Here is a 20442-nt window from a genome sequence, read left to right on the forward strand (position 1 = left end):
ATCTGAAGTTTTTTTTTTCTCATTATATGTTCATATCTCTACTCAATTTAGCTATTAATGTGTTTTATCTGTACATCTTAAATTGCATTTTTCAATATTTAAATTGAACTTGTATGTTGAGGTGCTCTTCAATGTATTAAATCAAAAGAAAGACAAAAGAAGGAGATGCACACAACCAAACAAATTAACATTGTATGTATTAACTTGATGAACAGGCCTATCGAGCACAGGCCCAGGGGCCTAAAGTGTCAGGGGCTCCCCTGGCCTTCATCTACAAGATCTCACTCAAAGAGACACACACCAACCAGTAGACACATTCAAAGGAACAACAACATATAGATGAAAAAGAACTATAAAGAGTTGCAGAACAACGACACAAAAACAACACAGAATGCATGTAAACTTATGATTTACCTCTCCATCCTGCCTTGGCGGCTCTGAATGCAGCCTTGTCCATTTCCATAAAGATTTAAGGTGTTTAAAAAAAACCCTCTCCGGGACATCAACAGAAGAAAGATCATAATGCATTCATCCTGAAAAACAAATCCACATTCCGGGGTCAACTTTATCACATGATGACACATTAAACTGTGACCCTGCCCTTTCATGTGCATAATCCACATTCCTACAGATATATTTTTCTTTTACTTATTTTTAATTTTCTGTGTTTAGTAGTTTAGTATACATTGTATGGCATATTTTAACATGGCATATTTTGTGCAAAAGGGGTTAAAGTTGAAATATCTTTCTTAGTGTGAATCCACATCACATTCCCTATTGACGCTGCATTTAGTCAAGGTAAATGAAGATGAAATATTAGTGTTTTACCTTTTCTACTGATGAAGTCCAAGGACTGGTGTCAAAGTAAGAAAAGTTGTTGCATCTACAGCTGATGTGAACTTGTGTACTTAACAGTTGTAGCTATTACTTTGAGTGGGTGGGACAGATTTCAGTTTCTCAGTGGTGAGAAAGTGGTTTGAGTCAAGATTCATCTTCCATTTACAACGAGACTATGTGAACTGAATAAACCTTACTGTAATGAAATCTACTGTTGTACTATTGCCATTGTTGAAGTGCGCACATGGTCCAATAAATAGCCCACAAAGACCAATCACCTTTATTCAGTACATTGGTAGAAACAATGGGAGAATAATTGTCCGAGGTACTACATTAATTCATGATAGTTTTGTACCAGTGCTTTGATTCAAGGAGCTTGTTTGTTGGGTGACAACAATCAATTGGCAGCAATTTCTATCCCCATAGAAATTGAATAGGAGGAGAATGGACATTGACTGCTTTGCATGGTCATTTGACGGGGCCAAAAAATGGCTACTGGTGTTAGTTGTTATGGTGACAACACACATCAATGGGGCCTGAAAGTATTCACTTGTGATTTACCTTTCCATTTAGTCTTCAACCCTCTCCATAAAGCTGTGAAGCCTCTGCAAGCATTCAGCCATGAGAACGACCGTCAACACCAGAAACAAAGACACACTTCCTCCTGAAAACAAGAACATAGTGGCCACGGTTATTTCCATCTACTTCATTAATCCATCCAACATTATAGCAGCTGTACAAGTCACATTATGTATTAAATACTCATTATTTTTCACATATCCTGAAGTCATTGCGTTAAGTAGAAGGAACATTGAATATTTACTTTCCAACTATTGACTATTGAAAAAAAACGTTAGTGCAAAGGGAGCAGTTGTGAGACCTCCAGACAATATGAATCTGTGTGCTTGTGAAGAACCGGTCACTTTCTGTAAAACTAGGCCAGGGTTGAAATCCTTACTGTTTGTGTGCAGTATTCAGTCAAATTTAGTTTCTCATTGTATTTTGCAACATCTGGTGTGCACAGATGGCTAGGTGTTGACTACATTTACAATGTCACTTGTTATAAAGTAATGTTTCTCATGCCGTGAGAAATGATCGCTGAAGAATTAAAATAGTTTCATGTGTCTGGATACAACATGAATTCGAAAAACACTGTTGTAAAAGTATGAGTAAAAATATGCAAAATGTTGTGAAACCAGTATTACTAAGGCATTTGAGAAAACCAGTCAAGGGAAATGGTCACCACAAATGCTGCAACATTACAAGCTAGCTGGACAGTGTGCAGATCTTATCAGATGTCAAGTGACATTGACAATGGAAGAATATTTATCAGCCATCAACTGAAAAATGTTCAACACACATGATTAAAACAAGGGGAATATATAGCTCCATTGTAACAATGATAATTGCCATCAAAATTGCATCAATATTGTCCATTAAAAAGCTGCAGGAACAAAAGACATTCTGAACCTTACAGTGGAGCATTTTGGCAACAGGAGCTGGTTTTTTTAATAAGCAAAATGTTGTGAAACCAGTATGACTAAGGCATTTGAGAAAACCAGTCAAGGTTCAGATCAACCTTCTCACAGTTGTGCTACAAATGCTGCAACATAACAAGCTAGCTGGACAGTGGGCAGATCTTATCAGATGTCAAGTCACATTGACAGTGCAAGAATATTTATCAGCCATCAACACATTGATGCTGACAAAAGTTTGACACACAACGCCAGAAAGTGTGCCATGGGAAGTTTGTGTAAGGGCTCAGTCGCACCCACAGTATACTTACTCTTGATCGAGCCACATTATTCGATAAGTCTGACATGTTTAATTTCCAACAATGTAGTCATATACTCTTGCGTTCCCATACAAGAATGAGGCTCATAGTTGGAATTTTTTTTTAACTTAAAGTAATGCATTATTTAGTTAATAGTCTTTGCAGTATATGTGGTTTCTGTAAGCAGAAGTATTTTGCATGTGCAATAACTTCTTATTTGTGTTGCCCCAGTATCATAACCAGTGTTGGGGTAGTTACTCAGAAAAATTAACTAGTTGCAAGTTACTAGTTACTTCTGAAAAGTGTAACTAGATTACTTTACTAGTTACTGCATTTGAAAAGTAACTTCACTACTAGTTACTTTACCTTCCATTTTTTTAAGCAAATGTCCAAATTAACCGCAAAGATACATGGACAAACATCATGGCCCTTTCATCACTTTATTTTCAATGTTCAATAAAGGGCATCTCTTAGCCTTTCCACATAGTGTATTGTAATTGTAATCATTTAAAACAAAATGGCATATAAAACTCAGCCATTAACTTGAACGAACATTAACCCTGTTCACACTGTCTGACCAAAGAAATATGCCTCACTTTAAAATCCACAAACAGGATACAAGAGGCTGTGTATGGTGGGGACATTCAGGTCAAACAGCAGTAACACATTAAAAACAGGCTTTTGGAAACATGAGACCCCACTAAACCAAATGGAGGCCGACTCCTAAGAACAAAACCAGCTTGTTATAGGAATCATTGTAGTGGTTTAAGAAAAATAGAAAAATTAATGGCACTTTTTCCCATAAAATAGAAACAGAAAATGCAATTAAATAAACAGAAAATCCACTTCATCATTGCCTAAATAAACAGAAAGTGCACTATATCCTATGAAGTTTATCATTTTTCTCTATTCTGCAAAATAGCGATTGTATCGCATGAGTAAAAGTCTCTGCAATCTTTTATCCGACAGCCTGTTCCTCCTTGGGGTCAGAACAATACTGCCTTTCCACAGTGTTGTAACTTGTTTTAATACATGATTTACTCTTATTGTGAAGAGAATGTAAACAGGAAGTGTTTTTACTTTGAAGGCAGAAAGTACAATGATACGTGCTTGTTGACTCTAACTAATGTTGATGTTACGTGTGGAAAATATATACATGTCGGGTGCAAGAGCGCGTTCTCAATCGCTTTAACAGTTGTAATACTGCAGTTCACCAGTAAAGTGATTCCGTTCATACCAGACGTGTCCTGTCCTCATTAGAAGCTCCACGTCATTACAGACAGGTGCACTTGATGGTATTGGAGTGTTGTTTTGCTTTGCAATATCCTTAATCCTAGGGAACCTGGAGAGAACCTCCCAGTTGGGTCCGGGCTCTCCGTCTCCGTCTCCATCTCATCCATTCCCCGCTTCCCTCCTTCTACGCACCAGCAGCTACGTCACTCAAATCACTCAGATGGAGTTCTGTGATAGGTTGTTCATGCAGGAAGTGTCGTGTGACTCGCGCGCCACTAAAAGAGAACTTTTCGGACTGGTACAAATGTCTTGAGTAACGCAGGAACGCGCGTTACTGAGGTCTAGTAAAGTAGTGTAGTTACCAATATTTTGAGTGTAACGCGTTACTTTACATCGTTACCTATAAAAGTAATTACGTTACTGTAATCCGTTACTTTGTAACTCGTTACCCCCAACACTGATCATAACTGTTGCAGTTGTTTGCAAGCATGCTTGAAAAGTGATGCGTTTCATACAGAACCAGATCATAACTCTCAGAAAGTTAAGTTTGGTAAGTAAATATACAACATGCTTGATTTATTGGCCCAGCCTTTATAAATTGTCTGGACTTTATCGTCACTTCATCGTTGAACACATATGTGCAAGTTGTGATTAATAAATGTCTCTGTGTTTTGATGGGAATAAGGGAAATAAAGAATAATACTACATGTTTGAGAGGTAACAGGAAAAACACCACCACGCTCAAACTTTAGTCTAATTGTTAACAACTCGCTTTGATAATTTGGTCATTTGGTGTTTGGAGTGCACACACCCAAATAATCGTCAATAGGTGCTGGATCAGAAGACAAACGCAAAAGTCAGTTTGGTGTGCATTCATAACAATTATTTGCAGTGCTGGAACCATTGTTGTAGAGCCTGATTTTATTCTGCTTTTGTGCTCTGTTACCTTAGTGGATGCAATGAAATGTGTGTTGTGGTGTGTTCAGCGCCTGGTGGAATCTCCTTTCTACTGTGCAGTACGGCCTCTTCTCAGTTAACGTATGCATTCTGGAGAGATGCTCTTGTTTGTTCACCATAAGCCTTCTTGTTCTGTGTGATCATGACTATGTGCTGTACACCATACACATCATAATTTCAGAGTCACACTGTAGTTTAGTTATTTTCAGATCACACATCAGTAGATTGTGAAATATACATCTGCAGAGTTTAAGACATACTATTTTTCTGTTGAAAAAACATTTAATGTGTGGGTAAAAAAAATGGTATATTTGTCGTGCAAAAATTAGAATTGGTGGGGAGTGTTATGCACTGTTGCCTCACAGTAAGGACATCTTGAGTTTGAACTGGAACTTGTATTACTAAATGTTCATATTGGTTTCCTCTGGACAGGCATTTTCCTGCCGTTGCCCTTTATCAAGGCACTGGCCTCAGATTTATTCTCCAGGCAGCCACCAGATGTGGCTACCAGATGCTCCCCGGTCCCAACTCAGAAAGCCATAAACGTTGTTGCCCTTTGACAAATCCATATTTATTTGTAATGTTTATACCATTGGTACTTTGATCAGATCCATGACGTCCTTGTTCAAGTCAAGGAAAATATGTACGGACAATTGGCCTACAGACCATACAAATGTAGTCAAAATAGCAGATGTGATATATGTATGTATATATATATATGCCCAAATGGCAGTAAGACAGTTTTCATATCAGTCTTTTCTGTTTATTTTTATACTTTAAATCCAGGTAGATAAATTGAACCTTTTCAAATTCAAAGAGGGGCTTGTGAATATTAAATAACAAACATTTGGTGCTCATAGTTGCAAGTTAAGGTCCCCAAAAACTGTCCCAAAGGGCAAAATTAAAACCATATTCCCTTATCTTTTGTGATTTTTTTGACATACGTAAAAATGGCCATAATATCTGAAATATTGGGCCCAGGGACTCCAGATTTAGGAAACACATTGTGGATGGGGCCAAAGCATCTAGAAAAATGTATTGTCTGTTTGAAAATCCAAGATTAAGATGGAGTCAGGGTTGACATGTATGAAACCCTCTGAAGAAGGTTGTCAGATCGGATAAATTATTTTTCTTAACTTGTCACAAACTTGTGATAACTCACCCATTTCAATTTTTTCCATTGAGAGTCCATTGAAAGTTATACCCAGAAATGTTGTCATATGTCCCATATGACAAAAATTACTTAATGGCACCCTCCTCAGGAATTCCCACTCCGGTACCATCTGTGCCCGAAATGGCAGTTTTTGTCCCTATCGTCCAAATGGGATGTAGGCGAAACGGCCACCATATTGTCATCACGGTGGAAAAGTGCCTTTTGGCCATTAAACCGCATGTTACATTTGGGACGTTTAGGGTACATTCACTTGCTTTTATGGATGGAATAAAAGTATAGCTCCAACAGTGATTTCAATTTTGACACATAACATTTTTCCTCAATGCTAATATGGCACACTGATTAACAAAAACATTCAAGAATGGCTGATACAACTGCTACAAATATGTGTAGTCTGAGGCTCTTATCCTTGACATACATTACCTACAATATTTTAAAAACTCCAGCTCAAGTTCAAAGTTGTTTACATGGTGGTACACCATTAAAACAACCCAATGAACAATAATCAGCTCCAAATTATATATATTCTATTGACATGGTAATCAGTAAAGAAGTAATATTTTTTTTTGTCAGACCTCAGGTGTGGGGGGTTAACATATACAACATTTATAAATTCAACAGTCTTGCTACAACAACGAGCAATATGTATCATGAATAAGGCTGGTTTATATGAGCAGACAAATGCATTAGTGTAAATTCTCATGTTATGAAATTTAAGGATTTGGTATATTATAAAATAACGCAAACAATGTTCAGAGCTAAAACAAAGTCACTGCCAGGTTGTGTACAATTATATATTTTTTCCAGTTCACGAGTGTAAATATAATTAAAGAGATGTTTGTACGTTTATCGTACAAAAAACATTCTTTTCTATATTCTTCTTGTAAAAAAAATCTTGAGGGTTACTTAATTGATAAAAATTCATGATTGGAATATTTTAACCCTCCATGTATTAAATGCAACATGTCAGCTACCTTACACAAGTTATATATTTAATCTATCACCTATCTACCCAAATCTCTGTAAGGTTATTGTGTTAAGATCTCATGAATGTTTAGGCCATAATACACATTCACATCATTTCCATTCAAATGTATTCAGATTTTCATTAAAAAAATAAAACAACAGAGAAATATGTTGGTGTATTGCAGTTTGAGGATTTAATTAAAATGGCATTTTTTATAGACAATGTAAAAATATTTTTGATAAATGCTCAGCCTAGTGAGGCAATTCAATATGTTTAATGATGAAGCGCAATAAGCATTTCTCTTCAGACAAAGTTTCAGAGTTGCTCTTTCAGATGGACCATCCTAGACTCAGGCAAACGCTCGCTCTCGGTCAAACACACGTTGTTCCATCTCTTGCTGCTCTACCTCCTGTCGTCCATTGCGGATAAGGCTGATGGGGGAGAGAGGATTTAGAGAGTTCAGCTCAACAAAAGGACAACTAATGCAACGAGCAGTTGTTTAATTATACAACTCCTTACCGATGGATCTCCTTGCCGACTAAATAAAACAGACAAGAGAAAATAGTGTTATTCACATGATTCTTTTAGGACTTTTCAGTAAGTAATTCATCACAAAATATGGCATTATAAACTGTCATTAACTCATTGAACACTTGCACATAGTGTATCTCCTAGTGCTTGGTATTGGTGGCATCTTTTGATAAAAGCTCCAAAATTACATAAGAGTTCTATAACATATTATTAACATACTTGTAATGCATTAGAATCAGCTTATTTATAATAATAATAAATACAACATATTATGAAGTATTTTATAATGACTTAGAGGGTTAAGTATCGTAATGCTATAATTATTGCTGGTCACTAACTCACAGTTTTTTTAGCATTGATCATAGTGTATTATTATTATTAAATACATTGTTATACCATTATAATCACTGCTATAATGCATTATACTGCAATTATATGTTGCTCCTTGTGGCTATTGTTTGCTTTAAGCAAAGTGAATCCATACAGGAACAACAGACAAAACAAATGTTCACTATGCTTAAAGCAAGCAATGGCCACTGATTTACAGTGATTATAATGGATTATGAAAATATTAAAATGCATTAAGACTATGGGAATTATAATACGCTATCATCTGTTGTGATCAGCAATCATAAGGTATGATGAAACATGACTTTATAAATAATTATAAAATGTGTTTTAATGTGTTATTGTTATAAAGCCTTAATGTATGAGTTATTATCACTAATTAGACAGCGCTGAAAGTAGATTATCAGGCATGTAGGTTTTTGTTCCCATTCACAATGGAAAGTTATTTTTTATATTTAACGAAAAGAGCCAAACTTGATATGAAGATTAATTACACAAGTGCAATTTCAGGTACGTCAGGTATGTCAAAATGTGAAAAATAAAAAATATATATTTTATGATTGGTTACTGTGAACAAGTCCACCGAAAAGGGTGCCAATAAAACACTCTCCGGGTTCAGCCATGAGGACGACCAGCGACAACACAAGAAAGAGAGCGATGCACTTCATCCTGAAAAACAAGAAACAAACAATCCGCAAATGTTAAGCCTGCCTGCGTCATGGATTTTACAAAGAGTTAAATAATTGTCAGGATAAATTAAGACAGATGATGATACTCACTTAATTCCACAGATTGAAGGTAAAAGTCAAAAAGCTGTTATCAAAAGGGGCAAATAGAGCAGTGTGAGATCCACAGGTGGGTCAAATCTATGTGGGTTGGTCGGTACACATCTTTTTTATAGCGGGCGATAAATTCCCTGACTCATCGTTTGTGTAGTGTTTTGTAATATAGGAAGCTCACTCTTTTCATGACAGTGTCAAACAGATATCTTAATCTGAAGATTTGTTTTTCTCATTATATGTTTATATCTTTAATCAATATAGCTATTAATGGGTTATATCTGTACATCTTAAATTTCCTTTTTCAATATTTAAATTAAACTCGTACGTTGAGGTGCTCTTCAATGTGTTAAATAAAAAGAGAGACAAAAGAGGGAGATGCACACAACTAAGCAAATTTACATTATATTTATTAACTTGATGAACAGGTCTATCAGGCACAGGCCAAGGGGCCTTAAGTGTCAGGGGCTCCCCTGGCCTTCATCTACAAGATCTCATTCAAAGAGACACACACCAACCAGTAGACACTCAAGGAAACAACAACACTCATTTCAACAACATAGATGAAAAAAAAACTATAAAAAGGTGCAGAACGACAAAAAGAGACAAAACATCTACAGACAAAAAAAAAGCTTCATGTTAAACTCACTGCATTTGGTCAATAATTGCTGTCTGTCAATGTAATTAATTATTATTAGCTGTGTGTGTTTTTCTAGATATGTGTAAAAACATTTGCTATCAAAAACCCAATCTTGCATCGTGCGCAAAGCAGCGCAGAGGAACTGTCGTGCTAATTTTGACCGACACAGTTGTACTTTTCACGCCTAGCGCCCATGTTGTCGAAGTACTCTTTTGATCAACTGTTTTTACCCATGGTTAAAATTAGGCCTGGTCAGTTGCATTGCTGCAGCATTAGTGTATCTTCAGGCAGCAGAAAGTGATAGCGATGAGTCCACGAGTGCCGCTTGCGCTCAGTGGATCCTCTCCTCATCCCACTTTGTGTGAAAGCTCAGACGCAAGCTTCATCAAAGTGTGCAGGCCCTCTCTCCCTAAACGGTTGCATTTTGAGACTGATGTACATTTTGCATCGCAAAAAAAAAAAAAAAGTTCCTGGCTGCAAACCTGTGTGTAATGCAGCCTCTTGAGGCTTCCACTCAGCTCGTTCTGTTTGGTGGCATCGGAAAGCAATGCAGTTATCATTATCGAAACCTGCACAGTTACAGATAAAGATCAGGCTATTATTATTTTAAGTATCATACGATGTAGAATTTGATTTCAGTGGGGGCTGCGTAGAATTTCGTTTGATCCCAAAATGTCCAATAACTCCATAACGTTGTTAAGTCGAAGAGCCACAACTTTTGAAAAAGGATGAAATAATTTCCAAAATATTTTCATCTAACAAAATATATTTTGAGTCTAGTCTTTCGAAAAAACTGCAGAAAACTATTCACTTCTCAAATATGTAGAATCAGACACTTTGATAGCAATGCTCATGGAGTATGGAAATCAATATAGTATTGGTAAAGGTTTAGGCATCAACACTATCAACCGTATCACTTATGTAGATTACAACCCTTCATCTTAATCCCGCTGTATGAATTGGTTTCACGATTGATACAGGATGCAAAAACACGACCTGATGTAAGCTTTCTCTCAGCTTTAAGTTCCGCATGCAAAAGTCAAGTTATCATTTCTCAGAAAACTGGTGAGTGTGCTTGTAACTGAAACACCCCCACTCTTTTTTATTTATTCATTTGAATACGCAGAAATATAATGTGGAACTTGCATCTGGGGATTTCAAGATAACATTCTGAACATCGTCCCTCTGTTTTGTTGAGCAGTTGAGACTGTTCAAACCAGCTCAAACCGGTACACAAGCAGTTTGGTGAACCTGAGGAGTGCATACAGCTGCCTTTTTGTTCCCACATTGTGGTAGACACTATGGACAAGAAGATTTCCCCCCAAAATGAAAAAGGACCCAAAATATAATAGAATGCATACTTTGGTAGCCTTAGTACTAATATTTAAACAAAACAACCAGTATGTGAAGTACGAGCAAATATAGAGAACATAACTGTTCTGTGGGACATGTCATAAACAAGGCATATGAACACAATAGTGGGCCAAGAATGGATCAATCCAGTTCTATTGCGCCAAAGAAGAACTTTACAAACAGGAGTAGGCAGGAGGCTGTAGAACACCGGTATCAACTGACACTGGCAGCTCTCCAGTATAACCAGATGGAGAATGAGTGATAACCTTTGTCAGCTCACACAATTCTTGCAAGTCATTAGTACTTAACAGGGCTAAACCTTACATCAGTTTTCATGAAATAAATGTGCTGTGTAATAATCACCTTTTACTCATTTTGTGCTGGTCTTAACTTGGTTTTAAACGAAAAATGTAATTAGATCATCGTAGTAAATCATTTTGCTAATAATCAGTGTTAAATATTCTCATTACTTTTGCTGTAGAAATTAAAATAATGCAGAGAGATTAATGCTTTCTACAAGTAGTATACCTTATAATGACGATTGATACCAAGTCATTGTTTGCCAAGTCAATCTGCTTTTATTTTCTTCCTCTTTCTTGTTTACATTTTCCCATAAGGTGGCATTCACATGGTATGAGTGTGTGTTGTATTGAATCCGGCAATGACTACTCACCGTATTAGTGTTGATAGCTTGATTATTATCTCATCGCTTGTTTCCTCTTTTTATGCCACTTAAAGGAACCAACAGTGAGAAAGACAGAAGAAAAAAGAGGAAATGGTTGTAACTGAGTTCTTTCTGCCTGTTTTCATTCAAACTTCTGCTACTTTAGTGCATTCCCATAGTTGAAGTGATAATCCATGGGTTTTAGGTTTATTGTAGCTGCTCATTGCTGTAATGGTTTTGCCCTGCACTTTAAGGGGGTCATGCGTAAATCAAACAGTGGCCAAAACATCTTCCGTTGGAGTTTTTGCAGTGTCTTGTCTGCAGCTCAGTTCTCTTTAAATATATATTCATCCTAATCAGCCTGTTCAAGCAAAATACTTTTGTACATTAAATGTTTAAAACAGAAAATGTAAAAACCTTTCACGATCTAATGACCTCGTCTACCTTCATCGAATTTCCAAGTTCCACTTTTGATCACTGGGGCTCTAATTAAAAGTGTACCATAAAACATGACATCAGGCTCATCCACCTGCAAAGTCAACCAAATATATGCAAAATGACTCGCCTGCACAGTGTAAAAAAACTGAATGCTGCAAAAAGCAGCACTGGTATCAGGCATCAAGGAGCCTCAGCCATGATGGAAACCAATCAGCAGACTCTAATTGAACTAAAGAGCCCTTGTGTAAGGTGAGACCTTTCTCCTGACCACATTTGCAGTATTTGAACTAACCAAATACGGCATTTGGATTTTGTTTAATGGAGACATTTTCAAGTAAAAAACTCTCACGTGCCCAGGGATGAAATCATGTGTGTGAAATGTACCTCAGGATTTTCTAGAAAGTGACAGATCTTCAAACTGGCTTCACTTGTGTGACAGTAGAGATGGGGAGGTGTCTCAGGACTTTACCTGATGTGCAATGCCAAGAATGCCAGCGTCGAAGTAAGCTTCATGTTTCACCAGATGACAAATCACCTCAAAACCACAGCTTGGCAGAATTGTGAAAATGTATTGTAAACTATAATCTATTTGTTATTTTTAATCAGTCAGCTTTATTGGCCATATACACATACAAGGAGTTGGTTTCTATTGCTCTCATTGTACTATTTTAAGTTGTAGCTTTGAATACTAAACAAAAGAGAAGCAACATGAATTACAGTATAGGTTATTTTCATTACCCAATTCATCTGATGGTATTTAAAGTATTTAGCATTTTTTTCTCTCAAAATGTTTTAGTCAGAAATAAAAACAAAAGCTTCAATTGCCTGACATGTACCTCCCTTCCTCTATATTCTATTCAAGGTGCTTGCAGGACTTGGTCACATCTAATAGGATTTTCAGAATACTCTGCTGCTGTCATAACTTGTCATCACGAGCAGTTACAACCTAATGAAGTTATAAGAAAAGCTTACTCTAGCGCAAGCAACTAATTTGCAACTAATTTTAAAAACCTTTTACAGCCGCCTAGACATAATATAGCAGTAACTGATGACTGACATTAGCATTTCAGGTAATAAATGTGATCAATTATGGGGTCACACTATCATCTTAGAGGTAACATTGATCCTTTAGTTAAAGTAAAAGGAAAAATTGTTTTTCCTTCATGGTCCACACCGGCTGTGATCAGCCTGGATTAATGTTCATTAGAAGAGATTCCAAGAACCCATTTTTAATAGTGACAAAAGTATCAAAACATCCATAAAAAAACACTCAAACCTCTCTTGCTGGTATTCATTCTTCTTTGCATAAATACAGTTGTTCCTACATTTATGAATACATTGCTATCGTCTGAATAAGCATGTCCCAGTTGAGTGAAACTTTATAATTGAAGCTACTGAGTTGATGCTACATCCTCGATTATTATCATTTTGTATTAAGTTTACAAACCCAATATGACTCTTGTTATCTCTGGGTACTTATTTCCTCCCATGCAGCTGCAGTACGACTTGCATGTTAACTGTTTGGCTGTAGTCTTTGAGGTTGGCTTGGTATACCATAGCCCTTATGTGTTAATGTCATACACACATCTGGGCAAATGACATCTGGGCATATGATGGATGGGTGTCCAACCTGCAACCCCAACATGTAGACCTAAAAATGACATGTGTGAGACGTGATGTATGCCGAAGTGGACTGCCTGCCTCTGTCTCTGTTCCACAAAGAAAGTTTTTGCTGTTAATATCTCAGCTATAACTACTCCATAACAATGCATTATTCATTATATACACACACACACACACACACATACACGCCCATGTTCTCTTCCTTTCATTACAGATGGAGCTGCCACTGTCTGACTGCTATCTGCTGGGCTTTAGGGGTTCTGATGCCACTCAGTGGCTATTGAATAATGACCCTGAGAGACCCAGCTTTAGCCTAATCCCTACTTGAAAGCTATCCTTCCTCTAATTCAATCCCTCTTTAAACCCTCGCTGGAGACAGACGAGTGCCGCATAACACACACATACACACACATATATGCATACACACCTGGATTAATGCAGTCATACTTCAGTAGCTGTTACAGGAACTGAATAATGATACACGCTTGAAGGATATAACATTAAAAACTAGGATTTTTCTGCTTACAGTGGCATTGATTTGAGGACAAGTACTTACAGGATGACAATTATCCACTTCTAAATGTTTTACTTTTTGAAATTCCAAGCTATGGAGTTGGCATAATAATTAGGAGATATTGTATGATATATGAACACAACCTTGATCGTCTTTAAGTTATCAACTTATTATAGACTCCATATAACAGGAAATGATGAGTGTTTTTCATAGTAAAGCAGTTCATGTAGTACTGCAAATCAAAATATGATTTGAGTGACAAACATTGACATAAACAACATTCATGCGATTTATGCATTTTAATAGCATATTATCTGAGGAAGCTAACAGATCTGCAACAATTGATCTAATGTTAAATTGAAACTAGGTCACATTTTCATGAAACAAATTATGATTTTTGTTTGTTCACAAACCTTAGGTTGACTTGGTTTATTGCACACCAAATACAGGACGCATCACTTCCTGCTTGTTGGAAGACTTCCCTAACACATCTAGACAATATGCATGTATGTACACACACAAAGAAGACGGACTAGTTATAAACCGGTAGATATGAAAATGAACCCAAACTGACTTAATTTAGGTTGGATGATTTCAGAGAATTTGGCTGAACTTGATAAATGTTTTCTTTAAAAAAGAAGAAAAAGGACATTGCATTCATAACGTTGATAGAAACAATAAAACTATGTTCAGGAGGATGCTTCTCAAAGACATCAACATGCAAGACCCTCAACGTCTCAGGAATAAAACAGAAACCAACAAACAAAAAAGCAACATGCAAGGACAAAATATATGAATGTGTCTGCAACAGTTGCACAGGCCTGGTGGGCTGCCAAGCCAACATCAACAGCTCCTTAGATCCAACAGAAGACATTTCAGATGCCTGGTCTGAGAGTCTGTTGTTTTCAAATGTGTTTCTTTCTCTTTGAATTGTCTCTTGTTGCAGCATGAAAAAAAGTGAGTAAGCATGGGTTTGCTTTGTCCATATCAAATGGGGTGAATGAAAGGAACATCCAAGTGTGTTGGGACACTCCGTGCTGTCGCAGAGAGAAGAGCATGTGCAGCAGGGAATCTTGTGTTTTTCAAATGTCTGACATCCATATTGGAGACAATTTTTAATGCATTGTCAAACATTTTTATTTGGCCAATAGTTCAACCCCCTCCAAAGAAGAACACATACATTTACAAATATATGACACGTGTTGTAATAAGTTATGTTAATCAGAGTGTTGTCTATACAGAAATACACAAGTATACACACAGTAGGGTCAACGTGTGTGCGGTGTACTGCTCCCTCAAGAGGAGAATTTGGGCATTATTGTAACTCATACACAGGACAAAAAACAAACCTTCAAAATAAATAATGGAGTTGTTTTATTAAATAGCAAGGTCAGGAACAACAATGTTTCAAAAATGTGTATTCCACTTCAAAATGTCGGGACTTCTTCACTTGTGATTATCTACATCTCTAGATTTGATGAGGAAAATTAATACATAACATAAGCTTTTATGTTGACTTAAGGATAAAGGTATAGGTTTATAGGTTATCTCAAGTTTGAGCATAATGGTCGATTTGAACACACAAACTATGGACTGGCTCTGGAAACACATAGCTAGTCCTGATATCACAGAGTTGCCACAGATACAACTACATCCTCAGATCCCGTGGAAACGTAATTTCTCAGGTTTTTACGGTGCCTTTGCAAAATCAGGACGATTGCATGGTTTGTTTTTTTCTTTTTTCTTTCACAAGTTCAGTGTCAAAGTCAGAGAATCATTTCTTGGAAACACAGAGAGCTGAAATGAGGAGGTAGGCACGAGGAATGGATTCTCAACGCCGCCTAGCAAACCCACTGCCTGCTCCTCAGGCTTTTAATGCACACCAACACACACACACACACACTGAAGCTCTACCTCATCATTTCCACAGAGCATGGAAGATGAAAAACCCATGAGTGTACGCATTTTGATTCTTAAATCAACAGTGTTTTGATTTTGGTTTTGCTACAGCAGAGCGTGAAGCAGCTTATTATCTGCTTCATTACTGGCAGAAGGACAGGAACGCGCCTGTGTGTGTGTGTGTGTGTGTGTGTGTGTGTGTGTGTGTGTGTGTGTGTGTGTGTGTGTGTGTGTGTGTGTGTGTGTGTGTGTGTGTGTGTGTGTGTTTCCTAGCTTATGTGTGTGAGCCAAACAGTTAACCAAGCCCATCCCATTGTTTTATGAGAAAGCCATAGGGGTTTCCATCCTACAGAGTGTGGGAACGTCTTACAATACATCAATAGAACAAAGTCATATTGCATTGAAAATCCTTTCCTGGCACCCACTGACGCATATGCAGTTACGAGATAAAAACACATTATAAAGTCACTGAACTAAAGTCACTGAGCTATATTTCACTCTCTTCATCATCAGGAGTGCATCAAAATGAAAGCACCTTGTTGGGTGAACATGACGTTCTTAAAAGAATAGTTCCCCCGAACAATGATTGGATACGCGTCTTTTATACATAAAAAACAATCGTAATCCAGCAGAAAATTTGAAAAGTAATTGACAATGCAGCTTTGTGGTATGGGAACGTAATCTTTAGGAGACCAGGCTGTGTGGTCTCAATACTCCCTCTCTTCGTGATCACCCAGGAGCAAAACTCACCATATAGCTCTCCTTTACATATTTATACCCAACCGAAGCCCGTGGAATGGTGATTTCATGGAGTCTCATGGAACCATAGCAAAAGACAAAAAAAGATTATGTTAACAATGACAGCTGTGCCTTGTGATCGGCCATGTTGACATTTATAAAGAGTGATCACAGAGAGAGTTAGAGACAGGACTTAGTCTTCTTAACTTTATGCTGCAGCAGGCTTATGTCACAATTTGTGGACACACCTGAACGTGAGGCTGCCACTTTCAGATGAATCTACTCTGAAGAGTGTTTTACTACAGCAATGAGCTTCCTCCGTAGGGTGGCCGGGCTCAACCTTAGAGATAGGGTAAGGAGCTCGGACATCAGGGGGGAGCTTGGAGTCGAGCCGCTGCTCCTCCGCGTCGAAAGGAGTCAGCTGAAGTGGTTCAGGCATCTAGTCAGGATGCCTCCTGGACGCCTCCCATTAGAGGTTTTCCAGGCACGTCCAACTGGTAGGAGACCCCAGGGAAGACCGAGGACACGCTGGAGGGATTATATCTCCCGGCTGGCCTTGGAACGCCTCGGGATCCCCCAGAATGAGCTGGAAAATGTTGCAGGTGAGAGAGAAGCCTGGGTCGGCCTGCTGAACCTGCTGCCACCGCGACCCGACCCCAGAGAAGCGGTTGAAAATGGATGGATGTTTTAAGTGAGAAAAACACAAGGGCGTGTAATGATCATGTGTCGCTCAAATTGGTTACGACAAATCTGTGTATGAACGGGCTGTAGCATATTCAGAGGTGATACCGACTTTGAGTCCGACTTCTCTCTGTGTTATCGTGTGTGAGTCTGTGAAACATTTGCACTTTGTGTGTGTGTGTGTGTGTGTGTGTGTGTGAGAGAGTCTAAGTGTAAGAGAGAGGGAGATACTGTGCAAAGAGGCTTCCTGTCTGAACTTGGACTGCTCTGTGGTCTGCTGTGGCAGATAGGGCTGCTGCCTTTGTTCACATTACAACCCTAATTAGGCTGAAGAGCATTGTGTGGGAGAAATACGTGAGCATTTCTCAGCGTGTGTGTGTGTTACCGGGATATTGACAGCTGAATGTTTCCAGCAGCACGCTTCGTTGTCTCCTTGTTTCACTTCAGACCAGTGGAGTGAACTGCTGGCTGTAAGCCAAATGGAAAACCCTCGCACACACATTTTCGTACTTGTGTAGTTGTGAGCGCCCCCAATCGTGACCTAAACCTAATTCTTACATTAACCCTAAAACAAAAGTCTTCACCCTGAAACAGAAGAAGTGAGGACCCCGGCCGAAACGTTCTCATCAGGGCTGTATCCGAATCAGGATATTCAGAGTCGAGTCAGAGATTGGACTTCAGGCCGATCCAGCGATTGACATACCTACAATTATGAGAAAAACGTTATTCATGCCTTGATCACGTTGAAGCCTTGAAATGATGAATGGCTTTGCAGTTTTTTAGGCGTTGTATTCAGCACAGATTCATGTCAAAAAAAAGAAAGGAAAAAGTAAATTCAGTGGCTGTGCTGATGTATGGGGATTTTCTTAAGTCTCTAAGAACCAGCAAATCTCATTTGATTATGGCAAACACATATATTGAACATGTATATTCATGTCTCCTGAACTGACAATTTATTAATATCAACAATTCCTCCGAAGAAGCTGAAAGCGACAACATCCTGATAAAGCTCACGCTAGATATGTTTGTGCCATACAACTCAGTGTCAGTGAACCAAGGAGAGAAAAGGAGTGACAACCCACCTAAAAAGTATTTTACCGCATCACATGACACATTGAGAAATGTGAATTGTGCATTTTGAGCAGCGTATCCTCATAAAACGGTTTGTGTGACAATTTGTGAAAAGTTAATTCTGGTTTTTCGTGCGTTTTACAAATATCCGGCAACACATGTCTCGTAACATGAATTCCTGTATTCCCAGGGAACGGCTTGGTTAGGTTGAGGAAAAGATTTTGTTGTGGGTTAAAATAACTACGGACAAGGTGTTACTTGACAAATAGATCAATGTTGACCTCTTGCTTCACAAAAGATGGACAGCCGTCTCCTGGATGAGCGTCTGGGCTTTTTTGACCCATCTATCCCTCCTCTCTTTGCAGACTATGTGGCTCTTTTTTTAGACCCTTTGACAGCCAATGACATCACAAATGTCTTTGCGTGTATCTTGTTGTGTGGTTTATTGACGAATTTGGTTCGACCACAAAACTGGTGCCGTCTACACTGCAAGCTATTAAACCGGTTGACTACTGGATTGATCAAAGAACGCTCGTGTTTATAGCGCCCATTGCAAAGCTCAATGAAGTCAAAACTCTGTGTCATGGTATTTGGCATTCTGGACATGACCACAGATAACGTAGTCTGCACATCATTTCAATTTAGTGTAATGTTACAGAATAAGTTTCTCCTCCAAATATATGTGGCCATTGAATATTGGCCAACTTGCTGATATATTCTACCCACTCACTAATAGCACACACAACTTGTGGGCTATATACGAATTATAGTGCATTACTATGTTAAAGCTCCAAACAGCGTATGAGAACAGCAAATTTTCCAGCTCCCGTGAACATTTTAAGTTGTATTTTTTTGTGAGACAAAAATGGCTGAATTGGTTATAAATTTGACGCTGAGACATTGATTTCTGTTTGTCACTGTGTTTCCAGAGAGTGTGATTCTCTCCCTGCATGGCCCTGTGGGACGCCATCACTGCTGCAGCAAGAGGCAGCTTCTGAACGGGCCACCCACCACCCACTGCCTGCTTGTGCACATGATCACATGCCTGTGTGTGTGTGTGTGTGTGTGTGTGTGTGTGTGTGTGTGTGTGTGTGTGTGTGTGTGTGTGTGTGTGTGTGTGTGTGTGTGTGTGTTGTTGCTACTGTTGGAATATTAAAGTTCTTCCCCGGTGAATGGCAGGCATATCAAAGACCAGAGAGTCTGCCAGCAAAGCCTGTAGCACATACACTGTGACAAATATATATTTTATACACAACTCAAAAGCATACCAAAGCGTTCTCATAGCATTGCACTGCCCAAGGCAAGGCGATGTAAATTTTATGTTTCACTCACCACTGTCCTTGAGTACTTTAGTATGCTGACAGTCATCTTGTGACTCGTACGGTTGTTAGCCTGAAGCTAAAGACACCGCTAAGCCACCTGGCTGTTTAGTGGATGCCACAGAGCTCGGTGCAGCCATTTAATGCCTCATATTTAACATTTACCGGCATGTTCCGCATTTCAATCCTCACAAAAAAAAAACTGCTGAGAGGTGACGTAGAAAAATGTTTTCATCTAAAGGTTTGATCTTTATTGCTTATAGCATGCCATTGTTCTTATTTAGTAATACTCTTGTCAGTGTCTGTTGTAACTGCATTTGCTGGAATTTGTTTACTTCAAATACTTGAATACTAGACGGAGGTCAACATTTTCCATTAGATTTATGTCATATTCGGGGGAGCATACATACCCCCCAATGCCCTAGTGAGCTCAGTTTGGCCTTCTTTTTGGTATTTATAAAACCGTTCATAAGGCCATGAGTGTAGAATATATCAAACCTTAAATGCCGTCTACATTACTCAAGACATAGAGCATTCCAGATTTGATTATGCGTGAAATGCTTGAAAGATGTCTTGCATCAAGGCTGTCGCTTTTTATTCAACAAGGAAGAAAAAAATGTACATTGGACCTGTAATTATTTGTCTGTTCCCAAAAATTCCCAATGGGCATGGGAGACTGTCATGAAAGACTGTGTCAGTTCTACAGTGTAGGTTTTGATTATGTTGTATTTGAATACATTCAAACTAATGACTTGACAGTTCTCATTCAAACCAACGTGACAGTCCCACTGCTGAGAGGGAAATCAACAAGTTTATAAGATACAAAGCACGTCATATATTTAGAAATTGTGTGCATCTCATTATTGAGTGACAAACACCACAAGATCAGATTCATGTTGACC

The 20442-nt window shown here is 38.3% G+C and overlaps 1 protein-coding gene across 1 annotated transcript in view; it reads left to right on the forward strand.

Annotated features, from left to right (window-relative positions):
* Nucleotides 1–20442, forward strand: part of LOC306733537 (exostosin-1) — a gene marked incomplete at both ends in the record, with an annotated part of 181948 nt that overhangs the window by 98636 nt on the left and 62870 nt on the right. The window lies entirely within an intron of this gene.

Source organism: Taurulus bubalis, assembly GCF_910589615.1.
Source record: "Taurulus bubalis genome assembly, chromosome: 3".
NCBI classification, from domain to species: domain Eukaryota; kingdom Metazoa; phylum Chordata; class Actinopteri; order Perciformes; family Cottidae; genus Taurulus; species Taurulus bubalis.